The sequence below is a fragment of the Archocentrus centrarchus genome, chromosome 6 (genome assembly GCF_007364275.1).
Source record: "Archocentrus centrarchus isolate MPI-CPG fArcCen1 chromosome 6, fArcCen1, whole genome shotgun sequence".
NCBI lineage: Eukaryota > Metazoa > Chordata > Actinopteri > Cichliformes > Cichlidae > Archocentrus > Archocentrus centrarchus.
Genome location: NC_044351.1, coordinates 8,603,334 through 8,628,863, shown reverse-complemented (window position 1 = coordinate 8,628,863; position 25,530 = coordinate 8,603,334). Strand labels below are relative to the sequence as shown.

General features: G+C 41.0%; 1 pseudogene; it reads left to right on the top strand.

The window, feature by feature from the left end:
- The first annotated feature begins 3,170 nt into the window (after positions 1-3,170).
- On the top strand, positions 3,171-21,287 carry LOC115781391 (insulin-like growth factor 2 mRNA-binding protein 2 pseudogene; annotated as a pseudogene).
- The last annotated feature ends 4,243 nt before the right edge of the window (positions 21,288-25,530 follow it).

The window sequence follows — 25,530 nt, the reverse complement described above, 5'->3', positions numbered from 1 at the left end:
TTCCCAGTGGTGGCAGAGGGATGGTGGTGTATGCATCACTCACATTGGCACATGTCCTAGTTGGACAATCTACATACCAGTGAAAAGCAGACAGTGTTGAATGACAGGGTAGTGTAGTTGAAATCTTCAGATAAAACAATACTTCTGGATGCTGCATTTGTAGCCTCGTGATGGATGTGTAAATGACGTCACACGCAGTCTCAGCATCTGAACCGAAACAGGCAACCGAAACACAAACAGCAATGGTGTGAGAACTCTCGTGTAATAGGGTTGTAGACTTACCACCAGCAGTTCAATATTCTGACAGCAGATCCTCTCCACTGTCGCATGCCCAGAGTTACACCATCTGATGTTAATAAACACCACAGGCAGTGATGTTTATTAACATTACTGTCTGTGACATCATAAACATACACACAAAGTGACTGAAAAATATTTGTCACGGGTCAATGCTAAAACCAAACATGGCCCTTCAGAACAGTTCCTTTCATGGTGACCTGGTTTTTGTCCCACAAGAGGTCCCCATGACATGACTGTGTAAACATATTGGCCCCATAATGAGTTAATTACCAGAACACATGTACACACAAACAACACATATAATTTGAATGACTAAATTTAATTGCCCACAAAACTGTCACCAGGATATACAAGTTTTCCAATTGTTCCCAGACAGTGTGACTGACATACAAAGGCTAAGAAATAATTTCAGAAATACCACAGAAATCATCACAGAAGAAATGATATGATGTTCAGTTTAAGGATGTTAATGTTGGTGTGATGACAAGTTGTCAGCATAGTGAATTTGATTAAACAAAAAAACGCTTGGCTTGCCCGGTTTCCCTACATGAGCTCCATGAATGGTGAGAGTATTATTACATAGTGAGTTATCTGTGGTGTATGCTTTATACGTGCATAATTTTCTTTAATGATTATTAATTGGTTAATAGAACTGATTATTTTTGGTTTTGTTTGTTTGTTTTAGCATATTTTTTGATGATGCAGTGGTTACCACCATCAGCAAGAAGCACCTCTCAGCGCCTGCATCCCAGGTTTGGATAGATGGATAGAATTTTATTTATTTACAATATAAAAGTGTTTTAACTGTATTTATTGTGCATGTTAAGCTGCTGGGTGCCCTTTCCTTCAAGATCAATAAAGTATGCATCTGCAAAGTATGTATCTGCAAACATGTATTAATCAAACAAGCATGTAATTTTAGGTGACTGGGTTACTTAGGTGACAGTATATAAAACTATATACTGCTTTGTCTCTGGGAAAATGAGACAACAGTGCAAAAGATACAGATAAAATGTCCACATGGCCACAATTTTGTTGCAGCAAGGTGCATAAATTAATGCGACCACAGTCCTCATAAACCACTGCAAGTGGATCTGAGCCCAGTCAGGTGTGAGTAACCACTTTCAGAGCTCGTGTCAAACATTAATACAAAGAGGAACTGCGTTTGCCATTAATTTTTAGGACAAACTGTTTTATTAAAGTAGATAAAATACCCCATGTCCCATCATTAATGTCAGCAATGATTAAAAACAAGATGAATGTGAATCAATCACGCATGCTTCCTGGAAAATTGGTTCCCTTTATTCGTAAACATGTTCACTCATCCATCAGAAGCACCTGTTTTGTATTTCATGATGTCATGTTCCCAAGCAGAGTTTCCTCTCTTGGTTTTCATATTAAACAGTGTTGTGTGTTTGTGTGTCTGGCTGGGGGTGGGTGGGGTGAAAACAAAGACTGTTTGCAATTAAACTGTCAGCTAAATACAATTCGGTTTTCTGAAATCCCTGCTGTTTTTTATCTGTGCATCATGAAAACAGATCAATGATGTTGCTGTGGATACACTACAATGCAGCGTGCGTGGTATTTGTAAATATTTATTTTGTTTGCATCATGTAACAAATTCTAACTCACAGCATTCCTAATCTAAAAAAAGAAGGTTAAATTGTGTGATTCTTGTGTATTCTAATCAAATTTCTACCTGTCTGACAACTTCACTGACATCAAGAAGGACTCTAAAGCCTAGTATTTGTTTGGATTTTGTTAATTTCTCCCTAAAATGTTAATGTGTATGTGTTTTTGTAGAACAAGTGTGGTGGGATCTCATGTGACAGCTATTCAATAACTGGATCAAACTGTAGGATGATGAAAAACAAGTAGGAGAACAGAGGCCACATGTCCTGGAAGAGTATAGAATGGGAAATTATTTTGGAAAAACATCAAAGCAGATGGTTTAATAATATGCTGTAAGGTCCAAACTAAAAAATAATAAAGCAGACATCTGGGTCCAATCCAAGTGCACAAAATGAGCTGAAACGGAAATAACTGATGCCAAGGGGTTTTACCTAAAACAAAATTTATTAAACAAAAGGTGTTTTCAATTATTTATTAATTTTTTCAAATCATGGATCACTGAATGTGGACGGGTGGGTGAAAATGTCCATTTAAAAAGTTTAAAGATCATGATTGTAAATGAGAACTGGTTCTCAAACATCTCACCTGGTAAAATAAAGGTTTTAAAAAAAATGATAGACTTTTAATACTTTCTCCAGCAATGTTCAGTTCAGTTCAATTCAGTCTTATTTATACAGCACCAATTCATAACAGCAGTTGCTTCAAAGGTGTTTTCTACTGTAAGGTTAAGATGCTATAATCTTAGAAAGAAACTACAACAATCATATGACCTCCCAGGAAAAACTCTGCTATAAGAGAAACCTCCTGTGTTCACACCGGGCCTTCCTTTCCCCACCCTGTGGTGAGGTGTGGAGAATAGGGATGCTTCTTGAGCCACCTGGCTCTCTCCTTTCAGGAGTAGTACCACTGTTTGCCTGCACTTTGGGGGGCGAGTTCTTTTGGATGGGCATGTGCATCAAAGCATCTGTTACTACATCCTCATGTTCCCCAGCTGGACTACTTTGGATTGATGTTGTTTTCTGTTGGGTTTTTTTGCACCACTTAGATTTCTGTTTTGAAATCCATTAAAGGTCAGGCTTTTTTTTTTGTTTTTTTTCTTCACCAGGTTGTCTTGCAGTCTGCATTTTACAACTCATGACAGAACGCTCTGACCAAGTAGTGGAACCAGGAGATATGGAGCTCTGTCAGTGGCAGCAGGTCGTTTTCTCTTGGTTTGAATGAACTGTTGAACTGAAGCCATGGTTCACCCCAGAGTACAAGCACCTCTTCAGAAGGACTCGCCTGGCCATGAGGGGCCCCTTTGCACGGTGTGGTCCTGGGGGACAACATGCTCAGGTGCCTGGTCCACATCCTCACTGCTCATCTGTGGTTAGATTGAGTGAATGTAGCCTGTAGCCAGCTAGCCACCCACCTGCTACAGTAGCTGCTACCTGCTTGCCAGAGCCCGCTACAACCAAATCTTCAAAAAGGAGAAAGCGAGGAACTTGATGATGCGATGCCACCTGAATCTGTTCCTGTGTGTCTTGAGCTGTCTGTGGTTCTTGAGCCAGTGGATCTGGTCCTACCAGTCTTTGGTTCACCCCCCTGAGTCTCTCTTCCTTGTCTGATGAGGACCCTCCTCATTGACTGGAGGGTCTATGTAGTTGTAGTCACCCTACAGCCAAGCCACCTGAGAGGTCCCACTTCATTCATCATTGCCAGTCTCGTGAGGGTCTCTTTCATCACCCGTCTCCATCCAGGTTCTCAGAGAGTCTTCATCAGCCTCCGGCCAAGCCTCCTGATGCGTCCTGTCACCTACTCTGACCTCCAGTCAAGCCACCAGAGGATCTCCATTGCTGTTGTCTCTTGAGGGTCAACCCACTGAATCATTTTTTCAGCTCCCTGCTTTTTGTTGATTTCACTCTGTCCCAGTCATCCTTCTGTGTGAATTTAAGCCTCAGTCAGCCCTTTGTCCTGTGTCAGAGCATCTATTAATTTATCCTCATGTTCCCCAGCTCCTGTGTTTGGATTACTTTGGATTCTTGTTATTTTCTGTTGAATTTTTGCACTGCTTGGACTTTTCTTTTGTACTCCGTTAAAGGTCAGTTTTTAAACTTTTCCAGTTTGTCTTCAGTCTGCATTTGTGTCCACATTCCACAACTCACAACACAAATATTGTTACATTTAAAATCCACAAATCTGTAGTATTCCTTTTGTAATTGGCAATTTGCATCCTGGCTAAGGATTGCCAGGTGTTCTTGCATCATTTACAATAACTGCTCAGTCTCACTTAAAGAACTGTGTCAAACTATGCAGACACAGTTCTTGCGATTTGCAATTTGTAATTTTCAGTTTGGTCTTGAACAGTCCACCACACACCATTTAAAGAAGTGTGTAGACACACAATTTAATTTGCTGATAAATATAGTACATGGGATACTAGTTCAGTTATGGATAAAAATGACAGATCCATCTAAGCTTAAACTTACAGGAGACATGAGTTCATTTGCAATAACTGCTATTTAACTATCAGTGCAAATATTTAAAATTAAAAGGAAAGGAAAAGGCCTAATTTTATAACTGATCAAATTCACTTTATGTTAAAATGGATTTAGGATCTCCTGGTTGGTAATTTTGTTTTTAACATTTCTGAGCAGTTCATAGCAGCCATAGTGTAATATATGATCCTGCAAATGTGTCTGTCTGCATACATGTTTCTGTTTTGACAGACTGTCAAACTGTTAAAAAACACTCAATGCATCTTTTAATCCATATTCAAATCATGTCAAGTCAAGCACAGTCACTTTGATGCCCTAATTTGCACCTGGGAGCACAATTAACAGTCTCATCACTTGAAGAAGTTTAAAGTGAAGTAAAAACATTCTTGAGCAACATCCTTAAAAAGTCAGGTATTTGACTTTTTGACATTACACATGAGACTGTGACTAAATAAATAAAGTCAGCTAAATAGATTTGGTCTCTGTAAAATAAAATAAAAAGCCATGGAATTTAGCTGGCAAGGAACTACAAAGTCTGTATATTTTATTTTTTGCACGCTGTCAGAAGTTATCTAAAACTATGTGTGAGAAGATGCATTGTTGATTTAGTGCCATCTTTTTCTCTGTTTTGGTTGGAAAGGAAAGATAGTGGTTGTTTAGATGAGCTACTCAGGGCAAAGACTGTGTGTAGGTTAGTTCAAAATGACACTGCTCCAAATAAATAAATGATTAAACACCTCGATCAGATTATAGTATCAAGTCAGTTTAACTTCTGGGATATTGATCTGGTCAGTTAAGTAGCAGATGGGTTCTTAATCAGTTTTAGCTGCTTTAGTGTTAATGAAATTGACAACAGGTGCCCTGAAGGGGCAACAATGAGAAAGAGCCCAAAATTGTTTTGTTTACAGTTGGAGGCCACTGACACCCCATTTGTTTTGTTTTTTTTTCTTCTTTTTTTGGTTACTAGTTTTACATTTGGGTAGAATCAGTGCCTCTACTGGTAGCATAACATGATACCTGGACCCTACAGAGGTTGCACAGATAGGCCAACTCCTCCAGGATTGCACATCAATATGCGCCATTGTCAAAAGGTTTGGTGTGTTTCTCAGCACAGTCTCAAGAGCAACAGACTTCATGAGGGTGGCCTGAGGGCCTGACATCTTCTAGTAGGCCCTGTGCTCAGTGCCCGGCTCTCTCAAGCTTTATTGGCATTTGCCATAGAATACCAGAATTGGCAGGTCCACCACTGCTGCCCTGTGCTTTTCAGAGATGAGAGCAGGTTCATCCTGAGCACATGCGACAGATATGAAAGGGTCTGGAGAAGTTATGGGAAACAACGCCCGTAACAATGTTCAGCATGACCAATTTGGTGGTGGGTCAATGATGGTCTAGGGCAGGGATCCTCAAATCCAGGCCTCAAGGTCCAGTGTCCTGCAGGTTTTAGATGTGTCCCTGATCCAACACACCTGATTCAAATGGCTGAATTACCTCCTCATTATGCAGTCAGTTGGATCAGGGACACATCTAAAACCTGCAGGTCACCGGACCTCGAGGCCTGGATTTGAGGATCCCTGGTCTGGGGAGCCATATCCATGGAGGGATGCATAGACCTTCGCAGGCTAGGCAATGGCACCCTGACTGCCATTAGGTATTAGAATAAAGTCCTTCAACCATTGTCAGACCCTACCCTGGTGCAGTGGGTCCTGGGTTCCTTTTGGTTCATGACATTGCCCTGTCTCATGTGGTGAGAGTATGTAGGCAGTTCCTGGAGTATGAAGGAACTGATCATCATTGATCTCTCCTGACTTAAATCCAGTAGAACACCTCTGGAACATTATGTTTCAGTCCATCCGACACCACCAGGTTGTACCTCAGACTGTCCAGGAGCTCAGTCATACCCTGAACCAGATCTAGTAGGAGATCCCCCTGGACACCACTCGTTATCTCATTAGAAGCATGCCCCAACATTGTCAACCATGCATGCAAGCATATGGGGCCATACAAACTACTGAGTACCATTTTGAGTTGTTGCAATGAAATTTGAGCAAAATGGGCTAGCCTGCCACATAAATTTTTCTCTTTGAATTCAGCCCTTTGATAATTTTCATTTCCATCAAACAATTTGACATCTGTTTGTTCCTAACACATTACACAGTCCTCGTCAGTATAGATGAACAACATGACTTTTTTCCCATTGAGATCTCGTGTTTTCAAAGTGTTCTCAAATTTTTTTGAGCAGTTCATTAATAACGCTTAAAGTGCCAGTCTGTGGAATTCAAATATATGACCTATATATTTTTTTTATCTGTTCTTATAAATTTAAAGTTTGTATGATTTGTGTTTCAGTATGAAAACATGTTTTTGTAAAAACAAACAAACTCAGCCTTATCCTGGAAATGAGGCAATGGAAACATGTTCAAACATGTTCTGAAATTCAGTCCATTCAAAAAATTAAAAAGCCTCTTTTCTTTCTTTGCAAAGTACTCCTTTTATCCCTTTACACTTTCTTACCTCATATCAAATAAATTCAAGAAAGCTCACCCTGTGTTGAAACTGTTAGGCAATGTACCATGCATAATCACAGTTAATCTATGCTTCCTTTGTGAATCAAAAGACTCCTTTATTACACAGTTCATTTATTTAAAAAATGTCGGCTCTTAAAAGCTAAATATTTAGTTCACAGACCTCACATGGTACTGTATCAAACATGAGCGGTGATCACATGCACTCTATAAAACAGACAATTTTTTTTCTCATTTTCTAAGAGGATATACATTGAAGTCTTCTTTAATGTAAAAAGTAAAAAATTAACTAGACTCAGCCAGGCATCGATACTGCAGAAGTTTTTCCAAAGTGTTATATTTGAGGACAAATGTTTTCTCGCTTTTAAAGGACTAGTGAAGTGTCCAGTTAGAGAATATTTTTGTAGTTACAATTTACAAATGTCACTTTACAAGCAGGCAATGGTAAAGTTATGTAAAGGCAGTGACGTTCCGTCAGGACAAGCAAGGCAAGCAGTGCTTGCCTTGCATCTAAAAGTAGATGTCAGTTAATCTAATGTGCAATATTTTATTTCTTGGAATAACAATCATTGCTGCAATATGTGTTTGATCTGCTGTGTTTGGAATACTGAGTGTTCAGTAACCACTGTTCACAAACTCCATTAACCTGGTGCTTTGTATGAAATTCTCAACCTTTTAATATTTAAGTAACCTTTGTTTAATTTCTATTCATATTTTTTTAAATTTCTATTTTTTATATCTTGTATCTTACATCTTCTATCATCTATTTCCTATTTTTATATACTTTTTTGTGTGTGCGCATGCATATGTGTGTGTGTGCTATGAATTATGGGCAATTGCGCAAAGTCATGGATGTGTCAAACTTTCTTAACAAATAAAAAACTGAAAAGTGGGGCTTGCAATATTATTCGGCCCCTTTACTTTCAGTGCAGCAAGCTCACTCCAGAAGTTCAGTGAGGATCTCTGAATGATCCAATGTTGTGAGCCCCTCCCGGATGGCCGCACTCCTCACCTTATCTCTAAGGGAGAGGCCAGCCACCCTTCGAAAGAAACTCATTTCTGCTGCTTGTATTTGCAATCTTATTCTTTCGGTCACTACCGAAAGCTTGTGACCATAGGTGAGGGTAGGAACGTAGATCGACCGGTAAATCGAGAGCTTCGCTTTTACACTAAGCTCCCTCTTCACCATGACAGACCGGTGCAGCATCCGATCCGTCTGTCGATCTCCTGCTCCCTTCTCCTGTCACTTGTGAACAAGACCCCGAGATACTTGAACTCCTCCACTTGGGGCAGGCCCAGCACCCGCAGGAGGCGTTGTAGGGGTCGGGTGCAATGTGTGTCGGGCGGTGGCCAAGGGTGGTGGCCGAGGGCGGAGGCCCTGGTGGACCGATCCCTCTATCTGTCTGTCTGTCTGTCTGCCTGTTTGTTTGTTTGTTTGTTTGTCTGTTTGTTTTGCACCGTTACTTGAGAACTCTGCAAAAGAATTCCTTGTGTGCGTGCACCCAAACCTTGCGTGCAAGTACAAATGGCAAAGAAAGTCTCTCTTTAACCAAACTGAAAGCAATCTCTCTCCTTTCATCAACAGCATTTTATCAAGAAGCTTCTTGCCTGTGTGCATCCATCCTTAACATTACTGCTATCTTGTGACCAAAATTTTAGCTGTTGTTGCACAAAGCAGGTTTGCCTTTGACTCCACTGAAATCTGTAGCATGCCTCGATTTCATGTACATGTCCTGTAAACAAGAGCTTGTTCTTGTCAAGCTGAGAGGCCAGCAGCATTTTTTGGTTGTTTGTGGATTCATATTGTGGATATATGGTCTTTAATGATAGATTGATGGAAGCTTAAGTTGATGCTTGTTCTGCTTTCCTTGCTCTGAGATCAGTTACAAGCCACGCTTTGTGTGGAAACAGAGAGCACTTTGTGATTTATCACCCTAAAATATAAATTTTCTCTTGCTGACCATCTTGGATAACATGTCTGATGTAGAGTTAATTCCTTTAGCAAGTTAGCAAAGGAAGCCTTGATGATGGAGAGCCAAACTAGCTGTTTTGCTAATACATCACCTTCATCTTTCATTACTATTTTTAATCCCCCAGAAGATATGTACAGTTAACCATGTCACACAGTGCTCATGTTTTTTTAAGCTGGTTTTATTTAGTATTAATATTTTTAAAATCAAGGTTTAGTTTCTGAGTTTTTTCAGAGATATGTGATCCTCACAGGACAGCCGCTACAAAAATGATTTTATAGAACATGATATTTATTTATGAGTATTTATTTGTTTATTTATTTACCATGCTGTCCAGCATGTTGGCATGGTGGTTAGCACTGTTGCCTCACCGCTAGGAGGTCTGGGTTCAAATCCACCTTGGCCCGGGCCTTTCTGTGTAGAGTTTGCATGTTTTCTCTGGGTACTCCAGTTTCCTCTCACAGTCCAAAGATATGCAGTTACTGGTGACCCTGAACAGGTTAGGCGGATGGATGGATGGATGATATTGTTGATAGAATTAATATTTATTTAGCTATAGACATAATAATATTTTACAGGTCAGACAGATACAGACGTTCATACAGACTGTGGCAAGCTGTAGGATGTTGTCAGCATACAAAATATAATAAAGGACAGGCAGCACAAAACAGTATGTTTTAATGTGGACCAATTTGTCTGGTTAAACAGTGGAGAGTGTGTGTTTGTGTGTTAGGCCAAGACCTTTTTTTAGGATAGAGGTTTGTCAGCTTGGGGATGCATTAATGTCAACAAATGTCCTCATATAGACAAACATGCATCAAACTTTAACATTAATTCTATACATTTGTCCATTCAGCTTTTTTCTAGTTTGAATCGTATGTGGATCATTTCCTAGTATAGTCTTTTTAAAAAATATAATTCATAAATACTATGGTACAATTTATCCACTGGAGGCTCTGCTCTTGGCGAGCAAATGCTTTTTTTTGAAGACATTTGGAGACTTTCACTGCTGTGAGAGTCCCTGTAGGAGGTTTGAGAAAAAAATGGACCAGTGAGCAGAGAAACACAATATTTTCTAATTTGGATTCTGTTGCACCTGCAGCTATTAAAACTAGACAGTGACAGAGTTATGCAGTTTGCTTTAATGAAGAAATGTGCTCATGAGGGCCTCAGACAGATTGGAACTTGGATAGAAAGAATGCTTATTGCCTGAGACTGGAATGCAAATGGTGTAAATCAGAGCTGGAAGTATTTTACTTTTCATGGCAAGAGTGTTTAGTGCCTTACAAGAATACTTTGCCTGCTTATAGAGGAGTATACTTCTCAAGTTAATTGGGGGTCAAGCAGCACCCATAGTAATTCTTGGTTTTCTCTTATTGTTATTTTTTATTATGTAATTGTCGTCAACTTTTCTTCCTCTCCAATGGCAGTTGTAGAACCATCTAGTCAAAAGTTGCAAATTTGGCACATTTTCTCAGGACAGTCTCATCATCATTTTCACCAAGTGACTCAGATCATCTTCAGACCAGGCCTCACAAAAGTTATTGGATGGATTTTTGATTTTCCAAAGGGATTGTCTGTCAGAGCCAATAAAAATCAGTGGCAAAGCCACCAAACAGGAACTGAGCTCATGTCTTGGCAACATGGTAACCTATCAAAACCATACTTAGTGGGATGACCCCCCCCCCCCCCCCCCCCCCAAAAAAAAACAAAAAAAAACAAAAAAAAACCCCCAAACTTTAAACTAGTACAAAATGACAGTTAATAGTATAAGCCACCATCCTCCAAGGAAGCACATTACAAACAGTAAAAGTCTCCCTGATGTTTGTTGCCTTCACCTCACCTCACCTCACTTCCTTCCTTTTGCCTTCACTGAATGCATATATATGCATGTGTGAAGAGCTGTGTGAAGTAGTAGAAGGGTGATGTGAGGCTAAAGAGGGAGTGAAAAAGGGAAGACTATACTGAAGAGCTCCACTCTGTAAGAATTTACTCTCCAAATACTAACATTAAGAAGAAAGGGGAGTTAACCTCTGTGCTTGCCCTCTTCAGGCAGAATTCATTCATCAAATATCACTCAAAAGTGCAGATATCTCAAAAAATGTATTGCATAACTGACTTTGAGCCTGGCTTTAGATTAGAGTGATTTGTGGCATTTTTTTTTTTATTAAGTCGTTTAATTAATTGCATTTATATTTTTAATTTAATTTGTCACTGTCAGCATCCTAGTTCTGTGTTTACATCTCTTCTCACATGGCTTCTTTCCAATAATTGACTTGTTTTTAACTTTTAACAACGTTATTAAATCTGGACAAAAACTAAGTCTCTGGGAAGGTCAAAATTTGAACCGAACAGAAGGAAAGGAGCGCTCGGCTCCTCTTAAGACATGAACTGACCTGAAAACATGAGCTGTATCATCAATTTCTTTTTTTTTTTTCATAACCTCTATTTAACTACAAAGTGAAACTCTTGAGCTCAAGAATAACTTTTTTGAGAATGTCCACTGGCAAAGATAGGCAGATTTATACAAAGCATGTTTTTTGATTGCTGTCAAAGAGAAAAACCATCATAAAATGAGGGTTGGGTTTGTACTCAGGACCCTCTTGCTGTTAGACAAAACTGCAATCAATTTTTCTGTATCTTCATCATGGATGATACATAAACTTAGGCTATTACTGATGTATAATTCACTCATAAGCATGAGTCATCATTAGTTTACACACAGTCCTGGTATGGATGCTTTTCTTGGCGTGACCATTGGAGCATGGTGACATCCTTTACTCAAAAATCACAGCAAACTTCCAAACACTTTGAACAAGTGTAAAACGAAATGGTAGAAGGAAAACAAACTTACTCTTTCTTGGTTTTCCTACTTGCTCAACACACCAACGCATCACTTAGTCAGGCTGAGCTGACTACAGCATTCTGCCAATGCCCAGCTTGACAAATCAGTTCAAGCTGTCAGAAAAAAGATGGTAATGGGGATAAAAAGTAACCTTACCAGCCCCCCTTTCCAGACACACAGTGGAGCAAGAAGCAAATCTGTGTTTTTTTTTTGTTTTTTATTGATCAGTAATGAGAATTGTCAGCATTGTCTGGCTAGGAGTTTAAACCCGAAAGTATTCTATAAATATTCAGAACTATGTAAAGCAGAAAAAAACAGCATGTTATTACACTGCCATTTTCTCCCTAATGACGAACCTAAATAAAGTTACAGTAATGTTTAAATTTGTTTTTCTTTTGGTGGATAAATAATGGACCCATTTCAGTCCAATGCTCTGCTGTAGTAAAGCAAACAAGGAGGTTTTTCTTGTAGCTAAATAAGTGCAGAGCTGCGTGTGTGAAGGAAGCAGCACTTCATTAGGCACTTTAGGCGTCACAGAATGAAATATTTTGACCTCTGGTCGTGCATTCTGATCTAATGACAATAAACGAGTGCAGCCTCTGTGCTCCAACTTGTATTCATGAAATCAGATAAGGCCAGTGACCACACATCTAAATATATCTTCAGAGGCAGAGATGACTTCCTTGATACAGCGCAGAGGTTTAAATTAAACAGGATTTAATTAAACGAAACAGTTTTCACATGCTAGATGTCCATCTCAGCAATTTCCCCAGAACAGATGGGCTTAGATTACGTGGATGCAGATGGTTTGCATGTCACATACCAGGTTTATTACATATTTAGGAGCTTTTAACTGAAGAAAGACGAAGCATCTCAGTGAAGATGACTATGAAGAAAATCATATCATGTTCACATCCAAATCCATAACAAATAAGCAACTTGGTTATATATCTGTGGCAGTGAGATTTATAGGACTATAAATTTAGCATTTTACAGCCATATATTTGTTTTTTAAATTTGGAAGAGCATGACACATTGTAGAAATGTTTGTCCCAAAATATGGCTATACTAACAGCGTACTAACAAAATATACAATTTACAATTCATTTTGAATCACACAATTAAAAGTAAGTAGATCAAATTTTAATACCTTAATTTCATTACAGTCTCACTGTAGCTCAGAAAAGCTGTAGATAATGGCTGTGTGAGAATTCTGAATTTTTACTCTAAAAAGGAACTGATTATGCTTATCTTACCAAGTCCATGTTTTTATTCTTTAAACGATCCCCAGTTAAAAAGAAATATGTTTTCATGAGTACCATTCATTAAATTGAGTATTTGTGCAGCTGCTCAGTCTTTTTTTTTTTTTTCCTGCTGCGCTCCCTTTTAAAACAGCTCTCTTCTGGCAGACTCATGCAAATAAAAACTATACAGGTAGGTGAGCTTATTGTGCTTATGACCTGAGCTGTGAGATGACCACATTAAGGATATCTTAATATGTGATGCAACTTTGAAATACAGAGTTGCACCACATATTAAGGATATCTTAATATGTGATGCAACTATGTATTTCAAAGTTTCAAATGTTTTCCAACATCTTGTAGAATCCTTGCAATGGGCTGAAGTGTTTAAGAGAGCAAATTCAGTGTGTACACAGAATTAGTATGGTGTTATTAATAGATGAATACATTTAATTAAATTAATGTTTGGATTATTCCATATCCAAATATTCATTTATATGTGAATAAAGCAATTTTCTAAGTGGAATGTCCTTTCTGGACCGGAAGCAGAGGATGTGAGACACATGGATGCGTAAAGCTATTCGTGTAAGATTTTCGAGACCCTGAATTATGGGATGTTTTTATGTGAAAAACATGCCTTAGGGTACAACCCCATGTCATTTCCACATTTCCCATTCACTGTCTGTGTAAAGCTTTGCAATGCATTCTGGTAGCATTGCGCTTGGAATGACACAGCACCGAGTTATCTGCATTTAATTTGCATATTAATGAATTTTAAAATCATTAGAGAATTTACCAACACATATATAAACTATGTTTTTTTTTTTAGGCTACTTTATGAATACTGGGCAACCTGCAAAACTAAACATCGCTGGAAACTTTGAAAGTAGCTTGTGTTCATCTAATAAAGCAGACAGCTTCAGATACTTGTTGTTTCCTCAGACACATTTCATAAACATATTTGGACTCTGGTGGTAATAAAGGAAAAAAGTTTGCTAATGAGCTGCTAGTTTGCTGCTAGTTTGTTTTCAAATATGAGACACATCAGAATTATCATAAAACAATGATTGCTAGGACTAACCTACTAACTTGTCAGTCAAGTGACTGCAGAGACACTAAAACTGAATGGCGCAACATCAACTTTACAACCTTGTCCTTTTTCTTGCAGACAACTTTTCACCTCACACAGAGCTCGTAAAAAAGCTATGACTTTGAGTTAAGATAGCAGGCGGTGCAAGATTTATGTGTCAGTTTTACAACACCACACCAAAAAGACCTTACTGAAAGAATGAGGCAGTGCAGATTGTTGTGTAATATGCCAACAAACTGCATCAAAATTCACTAAAAGAACTGCTAATTTAATCAATTCATTTAAAACATAAAATGACAGACCCATATACAATTTGTAATATGTCAGTGGAAAACCATGTTGCTGCTAGCAGAGCTCTTCTGATGAGGCTTGACTACAAGAGTTTGGAATCCACTTACAGGCATTTGCTTTCATTTAACTACTGAGGTCAACCAGCAATGTTGTGTGAAAAGGCCTGGCTCACAGCTGGCTTTCAGATTCATCATGATGCACTTAGGGAAAAACAAAAAACAAAGAGTAAAAACTGTAAGGAGACATAAACAAAACTACTAGAATAGAAAACTCAAAATAGGAACTGAGGCGTAATAAAAAAAAAAAAAAAATTTAAATTAACACTACAACAGTAAGGCAATCTAAGCCAGTACCCAAGACTCCATAGAAACTAAACAGCAGGGAGTAGTCACTTAAGTTTAAGTACTCGGGTAATACTTGACGCACTGATTTCCACAAGTAAAAATTAAAAATTACAGGCTCCGAAGAGTACACAAAGTATAAAAGTAATAAATAACTCTTTAGAGCAGATTTCTATCAGCTATTTTGTACAAAGCTGTGTTCTGCATAACATTTGTTAAACACAAAAAAAACCAAAATTGTGTATTTCAGTATATATATATATATATATATATATATATATATATATATATATATATATATATATATATATATATATACATGAAGGGAGTAAAAGTAAAAAGTTGTCAAAATAATAAAAATCTCAAACAAAGTACAGACCCCTGAAAATCCTATGTAAGTACTGTAACAAAGTATTTGCATTTTGTTACTTCCCACCTCTGTTTCAGCGACCAGAGTTCAAATAATACAACAAGAACTATATTAAAATTAAGGAAAATAAAAACCATAAAACAGGAATCTGTGTGTTGCATGGGGAAATTGTACAGTACAAGTAAAACTGTACAAATGTGGGGATTTTATCATCGCTGTGATCTTTGAGTCCTCAGGCTGGAATGCGTGAAAAACACAGCAACTCAGGCTCAGGCACTTTTCCACAGCCCATTGTCAGTGAATATTGCTTTTTGCTGCATCCATAAATGCAAGAAAAAACAAAAACAATAAAACAAACACTTCTATTGTTACTGGGTGTTGTTGTGCTCACTGCTTTTAAGTACTGACTGGAGTGCAACAGACCGAGTTGACGGCCGGGTGTGTGGTGTCTGAAAGGATTGTTCTCGCCCTTTTCCTCATCCTAGAAGATTACAAGTCACAGAGGGTGGGGAGGGTGCACCAATAATCCCCTCAGCAGTCTGGGCATTTGGTTGTAGTCTTATGTCTGATTTGGTAGCTGAACCCGGCCATAAGGGCACTGAGGTGACAACTTAGACGAGTGTGTCGAAATTAAGAAAACACATCTTCAGCACTCTAACATCTGTTGACCAAACCTCATGTGTCTATAAAGAAAATCAGCAGCCTTTTTCTTTTTTTTTTTAGAAGGTTGCTTCAATTTTTGGATCCAGGGAGGCCAAAATTATGTTGCCTACCCCAGCTGAAATGTGAATTTCAATTATTTATAAATCAATACCTTTAGTTTTCAGTTAGTGCAACTTTTTTTTATTTATTTTTTTATTAAATGGGACAGTATTTTTGAATCGCATTGACAGCTGTGGTTAACAGATGGTATTGTGACAGCATAATGAAATCAAATAAACTACTGTTGTTGATCAAATGATCAAAAGACAAATGTTAACTGCAGGTCTGCAGCACAGTGCAAACAAGGCGAGGTGCAAACGATGGCACATAAGATGCATCTCTGAAACTAAAGTACTGTGAAAGTGAATTGTTATTGTACGCAATATGTTCTGTAATGAGTTATGTGCTGACATGAATGTGATCCATTCTAGCCTTTAATTTAATCACATGTGAATTCATAAAAATACTTATTGGGATAACAAAGATTAGGATGGGAATCATTAGGCTCACAGAACATGTAGTAGTTTCATTGTGTAACAGCTTTTAAAATGATGGTGGTTATGAAAAGCTCCTATGCCACTCATGTCATGTCTTAGCTGATCTTTGCAGCTGCTAATTAGGTTTGTACAGTTTATCAGTCTGAATGAGGCATCACAGAGTGTGATTAAAATCAAATTGAATTTATGACCATGCAGCTGATAAGTGTGTATATGTCTGTTTGTATAAAGCTCACAAAATTCAAAAATGTGTTTTAGAATTAAATTTGTAATTATTGTCACAAACCACTTTTCTTCACTGAATTTGTAAAGCCTGAGACACAGCAAAGAGGAACGGGGGCAGCATTAAACGCTCCTCACTTGTGTCATACAGAACTGAGAACAACAAACAAGCTGTACGCATCAAATGAACACACAATCCCTATTGTATAAGTCCATTATTGTTTTGAGTTCTGAAGTAAACGCCTTTTGCTTATTTTTGAGCTGTGGCTACAAAGCCCTCTGCCCCGAGGAGGATGGAAATAAAAGCAACCTTTTCAAATAGCATTCTCATGATTTTGTGATCACAAGTATGACAGTTTATGAATCAACTTGTTGTTTAAATCAGAAGACTTGATTTAATTTGCTTCCTCTTTGGAACAACATATTGAGCTTTCATAATAGACTCATAAAACTTCAGCCCTAGGGATGGTAGGTGTGCATATGTTGAATTCTTATTCAGTTTTTTTGCAAGAGCAGCTGAAATGTGAGACTGTTTGTCCAGGTGGCATGTAAGCTGCTGGATATTTATCCTTATGCCCAGATAAGATGCACATCATACATCACTCGAAATCCCACACTGTTTTGTTCAAAACACACAACACAAACAACATTATTTAAAATCGGAGCACATGCTCAACTTTCATTGCAACCAAAATCTGCTATGAGTGACTCTCGTTTGATCTAGAGTGACTAATGGGACGATGAAACATCTGAACTGTGTTAAAATGAGCAGAAATTCTCAGCAGATTTTCTTTTCTTTTACCAGAGAGTCAGTATTAATTTTGATCACCTGTTTGTCATCTGTACCTTCACAGTCATACAATGCTGATCGCTGACTAAATTTCCACTGCAAGAAATTAACTAAACTTAACACGTGGTCATTGCCATAGATTTTTGATAGTACTCCACCCACAACTTCAGGCCAACCCATCATCCTGCAGTTAAAATTGATACTGTAAAAAAGTTCTTTTAGACACCGCTGTCAGATTATGACCACAGAGTAATCCTTTGGTTTTAAAGCATGGTTATAGGGCAAATGGTTGCTTTCTACAGTCGTATATTGCAACCAGAGCTGTTGCCTTAAGCCACTTCTGCAGTGGCTTCAGTTTTCAGTCACAGAAGCTACATCCACCTTTTTTACTAGTTGTAATCACAACAAGGAGTACTAAAACAAACCACAACAATATGAAAACCATTACTTACGGTAAATAATACATTGAGAACACTTGGACAAACCAAGATGCTTAAGAAGAAGCCAAAAAAAGAGCTGGAGTCAACAGTTAGAGACCACACGTGGTTCAGAACATTTCTCAGTGTTGGACAGTTTATTATTTCTTCCATTCTACCAAGCAGTGCAAAGAAAACATGGAACAAAATTACTGAAAATAGTCCAATATATGGAAGAAATAAAATCAAACTACAAAGTGGTTTGACACCCTTAATTTTCCCCACTTTTTTTTCCAGCAGCTAATTTGCTGCTAGCCTTACAAGACAGAAAAATGCATGCAAACAAAAAGGAAATAACATTTGCCAGAAATATTGAAAAGAAAATGCTTTCAATTTCTGATAAGAGAAAGTTAGGGTTCTTTCAGGGAAATATAATATAGTACAAACAGTACTATAAACAGCACCAGAGGTACACTATGTGAAGTGAGGTGAAAATTAGGTTTCAGTATTGTTTTTGTATTGCTTCTACATATTTTTAAATAAAAGGCAATATTGGAAGTATTTCAGCTCAGCTCATCCAGTTCAGCCCAAATCAATTCCAATTTGAAAGAATGACGGCCACCCACACTACATTGCTTTATGAGACAAAAAAAACAAGCAGTGCTAACACGTTTCATTGTCCAATTTCAAAAGAATCTCCCAACACAAACAGGGTAACATAGTTTTACATGAACAAAGTACAAAAGTACCAATCAGATCAGAGAGGCATACGGCGGAACATAATAGTGGAGAGAAAGCAATTACAGAAATATTACCTGCTCATAAAACCAGTTCTCATACTTGCAGGATAAATTAGTGGCCCAGCTCAAAAATGATCCAACTCCTCTGGAGGTGGACTTCAGATTGTATTGTTGTCCGGCAGCACAGGGCCAGTGTCAACCAAGGCTTTTTAAAGAAGCTATCTAATATGTCTAGTTCTGTGTTTGACTTTGTTTATGCAATTATTTCTTTGTTTGTGGTTTAATTCTAATTGGAAAGTGTGTGTCTCTTTTAGGGTAAGTGGGTATTGCATGTGGATTTAAAGTGAAACACATTGTGTTTACTAGGTGTGCTATAAAAAAATGAGCTAGCAGAAAGTAAAATGTTTATTACATGTACATGCTCTTGATGGTAAAAGTAATTAACTAATAAAGTGGATTCTAAAATTTGATTAGTTCAGTTTATGCAACCAAACAAGCTTTCCTAGTAAAGTTAGCCCTGTGAAAATAAATCTGCCTTGCCTTTGCTGTCAACAACCAAAATTAAAGAACACTGTATGCTTTAGGTTAGCAGTTCTGTTATATTTACTCTCATATTAGGCCTGAGGCCTCAATCTCATCTATGCACACATTTTGGTTCACATGACATTGTATCACCTCATATTATGCTTTATTTTACTTTATGACTGTGTGCCCCCTGAAGCATGATTCAGCAGCAATTTGTGTTTGGATAATATAAATTATTATGGGGAGAAATTCTAATTAATTGGGTTCTGTCTCAAATTGGGCGTGTAATGAAGTCTTTTTAATTGGAGGAGGATCTATTATTTACTATGCCTGTCAGATTTGTCATAAATCATGGGGTACTCTAGTGATGTGTTTTTTTAGCACACGTGAGAACGTAGTGATCAGGTTTCAGGGGACGACACATCGAAAGGGGTCAAAGGCAAGTGGGCAGAATTAGCGTCCTCAGTTTATGTAATGGTGCACCTGCTCTTTGGTCTTCTCTTCTCTCTTCTCTCCTCTTCTCTTCTCTCCTCTTCTCTTCTCTTCTCTTCTCTTCTCTTCTCTTCTCTCTTCTTCTCTTCTCTTCTCTTCTCTTCTCTTCTCTCCTCTCTTCTTCTCTTCTCTTCTCTTCTCTTCTCTTCTCTCTTCTCTTCTCAACAGCCTGCATTGGCTCCAGCTCATTCCAGTGATTTTTTAAACAGGATTGAATCCACTCCAGTTCAGCCAAAAGGAAACTTGGGGACCCCTAAAATTAAGACCCCAACACATTTCGCCCAGTAGTTGCATAGATCAAATGAGTGTTGTGGGACCTAATTTTGGATTGGCTATCAAACATTTGGTAATATTTTATAATGTGACCTATGAATAATTAATAATTCTGGGGTATTTGAGTGGAAAAACAAACAAAATTTCCCCATCTTACATTGGAAATTCAATTCAATTCAGTTTTATTTATATAGCGCCAAATCACAACAAACTGTCGCCTCAAGGCACTTTGTATTGTGGGTAAAGACCCTACAATAATACAGAGAAAACCCAACAGTCAAAACGACCCCCTATGAGCAAGCACTTGGCGACAGTGGAAAGGAAAAACTCCCTTTTAACAGGAAGAAACCTCCAGCAGAACCAGGCTCAGGGAGGGGCAGTCATCTGCCGCGACCGGTTGGGCTGAGGGGAGAGAAAAAAAGACACGCTGTGGAGGAGAGCCAGAGATTAATATCAATTAATGATTAAATGCAGAGTGGAGTATAAACAAAGTAAATAAGGTGAATGAGAAGAAACAGTGCATTATGTGAACCCCCCAGCAGACTAGGCCTATAGCAGCATAACTAAGGGATGGTTCAGGGTCAACTGATCCAGCCCTAACTATAAGCTTTATCATAAAGGAAAGTTTTAAGCCTAATCTTAAAAATAGAGAGGGTGTCTGTCTCCCGAATCCAAGCTGGAAGCTGGTTCCACAGAAGAGGCGCCTGAAAGCTGAAGGCTCTGCCTCCCATTCTACTCTTAAGTATCCTAGGAACCACAAGTAAGCCAGCAGTCTGAGAGCGAAGTGCTCTATTGGGGTGATATGGGACTATGAGGTCTTTGAGATAAGATGGTGCCTGATTATTCAAGACCTTGTATCTGCTGTACTATTAGGGGTGTAGGCCGTTATGATGTGGTTTAATCTAGCCTTTTTGCAATTTTAGTGCACATTTGTGCACATTTTCTTGAATTAACAAGCACTCGCTGGTGGGGGATGGCACTTGCTGAAGGAACCCCATACAGCAAGTGCCATCCCCCACCAGCACTCACAACATGCTCAAGAACAGGAGGTTGTCTACCTCTTTATTCCAACTCGGGCAGTCGGGGCCCTGATCGGGAAGAAGGGCCAGCACATCAAACAACTTGCCCACTTCGCCGGCGCTATAATCAAGATCGCCCCGGCTGAGAGCCCAGATGTAACTGAGAGGATGGTTATCATTACTGGAACCCCAGACGCTCAGTTTAAGACAGTAAACGTGTTGCAGAACCTTACGAGCGCAGAGGTCATTGTACCGCGGGACCAAACTCCTGATGAGAACGACGAGGTGTTTGTGAAAATCAGTGGGCATTTCTTTGCCAGCCAGCATGCACAGAGGAAGATCCTGGAGATCATTGAGCAGGTGAAACAGCAGGAACAGAAGCACCAGCAGGGGTGCAGCACCGGGATCAAAACCAAAGAACTTCGCTAGGGGGGGACACAAGTGAGAGCCAAAGGCTGAGGGCGTTGTGTGCACTGCCAGCCCTGTGAGAGCAGATAGATTGGGAGAAATCGTACTGATGCTAAAAAAAAAAATACCAAAAAAAAATAAATAAAAATTAAAAAAACTACAAGAAAGGTGGAAATGTCAGTGAATTTGGGAACTGTTGTCTTCACAGTTAAAAAAAAAACAGGAAATAGTTTGTTGCCCTGCATAACGTTATCTCTTTAGTTGGACTAACATAGGCCTAAATTTTGGGTTAGAGCAAAAGCGAGTGGCAATGGACTCCCTTTTCTCACGTGCCTTTGAGATGTTTAGATTGTGAGCTCAAATATCCTTAGCAGTATTAATCCAGTAGAAAAGTATATGGATACACACAGAGTATGCACTGTTATTTTTCTATCAAAATGACAGTACAGCTTGGGGTTAGTATTTTGCTTGTAACACTTGATTGATTGAGCTGTGACAGTCACAGCTGCTCCCCTTTGTTTGTTCCCATTTTAGGCCACTGAAATCTGAAAAGTTAATAAGGTGAATGGTTCTGAGTCTTTGTAACAAGCCTGTGTGTATGCCAACGCAAAATGTCTCTCACCATTCAAATCTGATGCTAAGCTTCATTTTTTTAATTCTCTTTTTTGCTAAGTTCTGCTTCACTTTCTCATCACTCTCTCTCATCGGCATCATGTTTTTTTTGAATGGGTTAAAGATATTTGTTGAGAAACACTTTTTCATAGCCTTTTGAAAACCTTGAGCTGACTGCCACTTTTGCTCAAGAGAGGTTAAATGCAACAGAGGGGATTTTTTTTTCTGTTCTGTTTTTTCTGCTGTGCAGTAAACGTGTATGTTCCAAAAAAAAAAAAAAAAAAAAAAAGAAATTCTCGGGTAATCACACTTTCAATCATGTCCAAACAAAAGAAAACACAATTCTGGAGGCCGACCGCGCTCCCAGCGGCGATGAGGACGAAGGCGAGCAGCTGGCCGACTGCGCTCCCAGCGACGGCGGCGAGGAGTAGGGGGCCGACCGCGCTCCCAGCGGCGGCGGCGATGAGGACGAAGGCGAGCAGGGGGCCGACCGCGCTCCCAGCGACGGCGGCGATGAGGAAGAAGGCAGGCAGGGGGCCGACCACGCTCCCAGCGGCGGCGACGAGGACGAGGGCGAGCAGGCTCAAGGTACTCGAAAGGCTCCAGACACTTGAAAGGCTCAGAACCACTAGAAGAGCCAGGGAACTTGAAGGAGCCAGGAAACTCGAAAGAGCCACGCTGCCGAACAGGAGGCCGACCGCGCTCCCAGCTGCGGCGGCGACGAGAACAAAGGCGAAGAGCAGGCTCAGGACACTCGAAGGGCTCGGACAGAGTGGGACCCTCTGAAGACACGGGCAGCTCGGACTGAGCGGAGACCCCCGGCGGCTCGGACTGAGCGAGACTCCCTGGCTGCATTGCAGGGCACGCAGCAGTCTCCTCCGACGACTGGGGCTGCTTTGCAGATGGATCGGGTGAGTCTGAAGATGGAGGTGAAGGCAGATGAAGTGCAGGTGCAGGGTGAGGCAGAGCAGAGGCCCGAGGTGCAGGCTGAGTGTCTGTTTCCCTGGACAGCTGGAGCTGCTCAGGGGATTGTTCAGGTGAGTCTGATGGTGGTGGCGTAGAGGATAACTGGGAAACTGGCAGTGTGGGATCTAACGGAGACTGAGAAGGCTGAGCTGAGGAGGTGACTAAGAGAGCTGAAGGGACCGAAGTTGAGGGGACCAAAGGAGCTAAGGGAACTGGAGCTGAAGGCGCTAAAGGAACCAAAGGGGATGAAGAGGATGAGGGAACTGAACCAGAGGAGGGAGTTAAAGGGACTTGAGAGGTTGAGGGGACCGGAGAAATTGAAGCTAAAGCTTGGACCTAGCTGCCCCCACCCGCGGAACAGGAACGGGTGCAGAGGTCAGCCCGTCCGTGGCTGCCCCCACCCGCGGAACAGGAACGGGTGCAGGGGAAGCTGGAGCTAGGTGAGCAGAAGGAGCTGAAGGCTCCGATGCAGGGTGAGCAGGGCGAGCAGAAGGAGCTGAAGGCTCCGATGCAGGGTGAGCAGGGCGAGCAGAAGGAGCTGAAGGCTCCGATGCAGGGTGAGCAGGGCGAGCAGAAGGAGCTGAAGGCTCCGATGCAGGGTGAGCAGGGCGAGCAGAAGGAGCTGAAGGCTCCGATGCAGGGTGAGCAGGGCGAGCAGAGGGAGCTGGAGCTAAGGGAGCAGGGCGAGCAGAGGGAGCTGGAGCTAAGGGAGCAGGGCGAGCAGAAGGAGCTGGAGCTAAGGGAGCAGGGCGAGCAGAGGGAGCTGGAGCTAAGGGAGCAGGGCGAGCAGAGGGAGCTGGAGCTAAGGGAGCAGGGCGAGCAGAGGGAGCTGGAGCTAAGGGAGCAGGGCGAGCAGAGGGAGCTGGAGCTAAGGGAGCAGGGCGAGCAGAGGGAGCTGGAGCTAAGGGAGCAGGGAGCAGGAATGAGTGTTTGTGGAGTTTTACAAACAGCAGTTTCAGGGAAAGGTTGAACATGAGTATTATACACAGTTTGATAGTTCGGTTTAGCAGGCTTGGGAAACTCAATCACGGGGCTGGAAACACAGATGGCAGTCTGAATAGCAGCATTTGAATTGTCCTTCATATTGGCGCTGAATGAATAATGGTCCTGATGTACTGGCTGCATAGTCTTCCCATGTAAATGATGACTGTTTAGTGATTCGAGGGCTTCCACCAACAAAGGTGAATCAATTACCTCCACCTCCTCCCGGTACCAATAACATTCTCCTTGCGGAGACACAAAACATGACAAGTCCTTATTTTCCAGGGGGGGGGGGGGGGGGGGGGGGGGGGGGGATTCATTACTCAAAAAAGAGGCAGTTTTACTCACAGCAAAGTTTGTTCCATGTAGCCCGTCATGGACAAGCGGGGGCTGGGAAACAGTCTCAGGCTGTGGTGCGGTGCGCTGACGGTGACGTCTCTGTCTCCTCTGGGTAGAGGAGGCTGGCAGTATCACGGCAGCGGGCTCGTCCTTTTCTGACCACCCCGCAGCCAAAAAGGAGGCAGGAGAGCAGCAGCCGGACTGAGGAACAGGCAAGGGAGAGCAGGTCCAAGGTGACGAAGAGGAGGAAGTGGCTGGCGAAAACCTGGCAAAACCCGTCCTTATGACTCTCGGCTCGGGCTGTTGCTGTGATGGGGTGTGGAAGCCATTTGCTGGTGGTCTGGCAGGGATAACAGGGGTGAGCTGGGGTTGAACAGAGTCCATAGCTGCGGCAGGCGAAGACTGACAATTTCGCCGCCGAGAGCCGCGCTTCCTCCTGCCTGTGTAAACAGGAAGCGCGGTGGTGTTAGGCTCTTCGTCCACGTCGCACATCTGAGCCAAGAATGCGGCGGGCGAAGAGCAGGTTAGTGGGGGTGGTGTGAGTGGCGTCTTCCGTTGCGAAGGGGAGTAGAAATAGCCACCCACACCTATCTCCGTAATGGCAGAGGGAGAGGTGGCAGCTGTCACGGCAGGCAGCTGCTGTGAGGAAGCTTGAGACAGAGGTGGGAGGCGGCGACGCCGAGGTTTCTTCCTCCAGCCGGGCCCTCCCAGGGCGAGGCGCGTGCCAACATACCGTGACTCGTCTTCCGGAGCGGGCCACGGCTCACACATGTCAGGCTCAAAAAGGTAGTAGTCCGCTGGGTCCATGGTGGGTTGCGTCGTTCTGTCACGGTGAGGGGCTGTGTGTGGAGGGAAGGACCCAAGTGCAGGACATACGCAGACGTAAACTAAAACTTCTTTATTTGCAGGGACTCGAAAAATACAAAATACCAAAACCAGAAATCTCAACCAGGGCAAGAAACAAACGGAAGCCTGGGAGAAAACCAAAAACCAAAACACACAGCTAGGAGGGGAACACTGGGGGAAACAATGACGACGACGCAACAATGAACAAAGGAAGACTCAGGGCTTAAATACACACAAGGGGATTAGGGCAAGTGGAAAACAGGGGATGACAGGTGAACCAAATGAGACTAATGACAAAGGGGAAGCAAAACTAAACACAAAGCACAAGGAACACAAGACTGTCAATAAAACAGGAACTGACTAACATAACAGATACTAACCTAAACACAGAAACTTAACAAGGCAACCTTACAAAACAAAACAAAGGAAACCAACCCGCACACTCAAACAACAAACAGAAAAACTAAAAGAAACACTAAGAAAACAACCAGAAAAAGTACAACAAAAGAAAGCTACACAAAAGAAACTCAAAACGCTGGGCCACCGGCCCAGGACCATGACAGGTACTATGTATAAAGTTTGCCCTTATGTGTAGAATGAACCAGAGGTCAGGTCCTTATCAA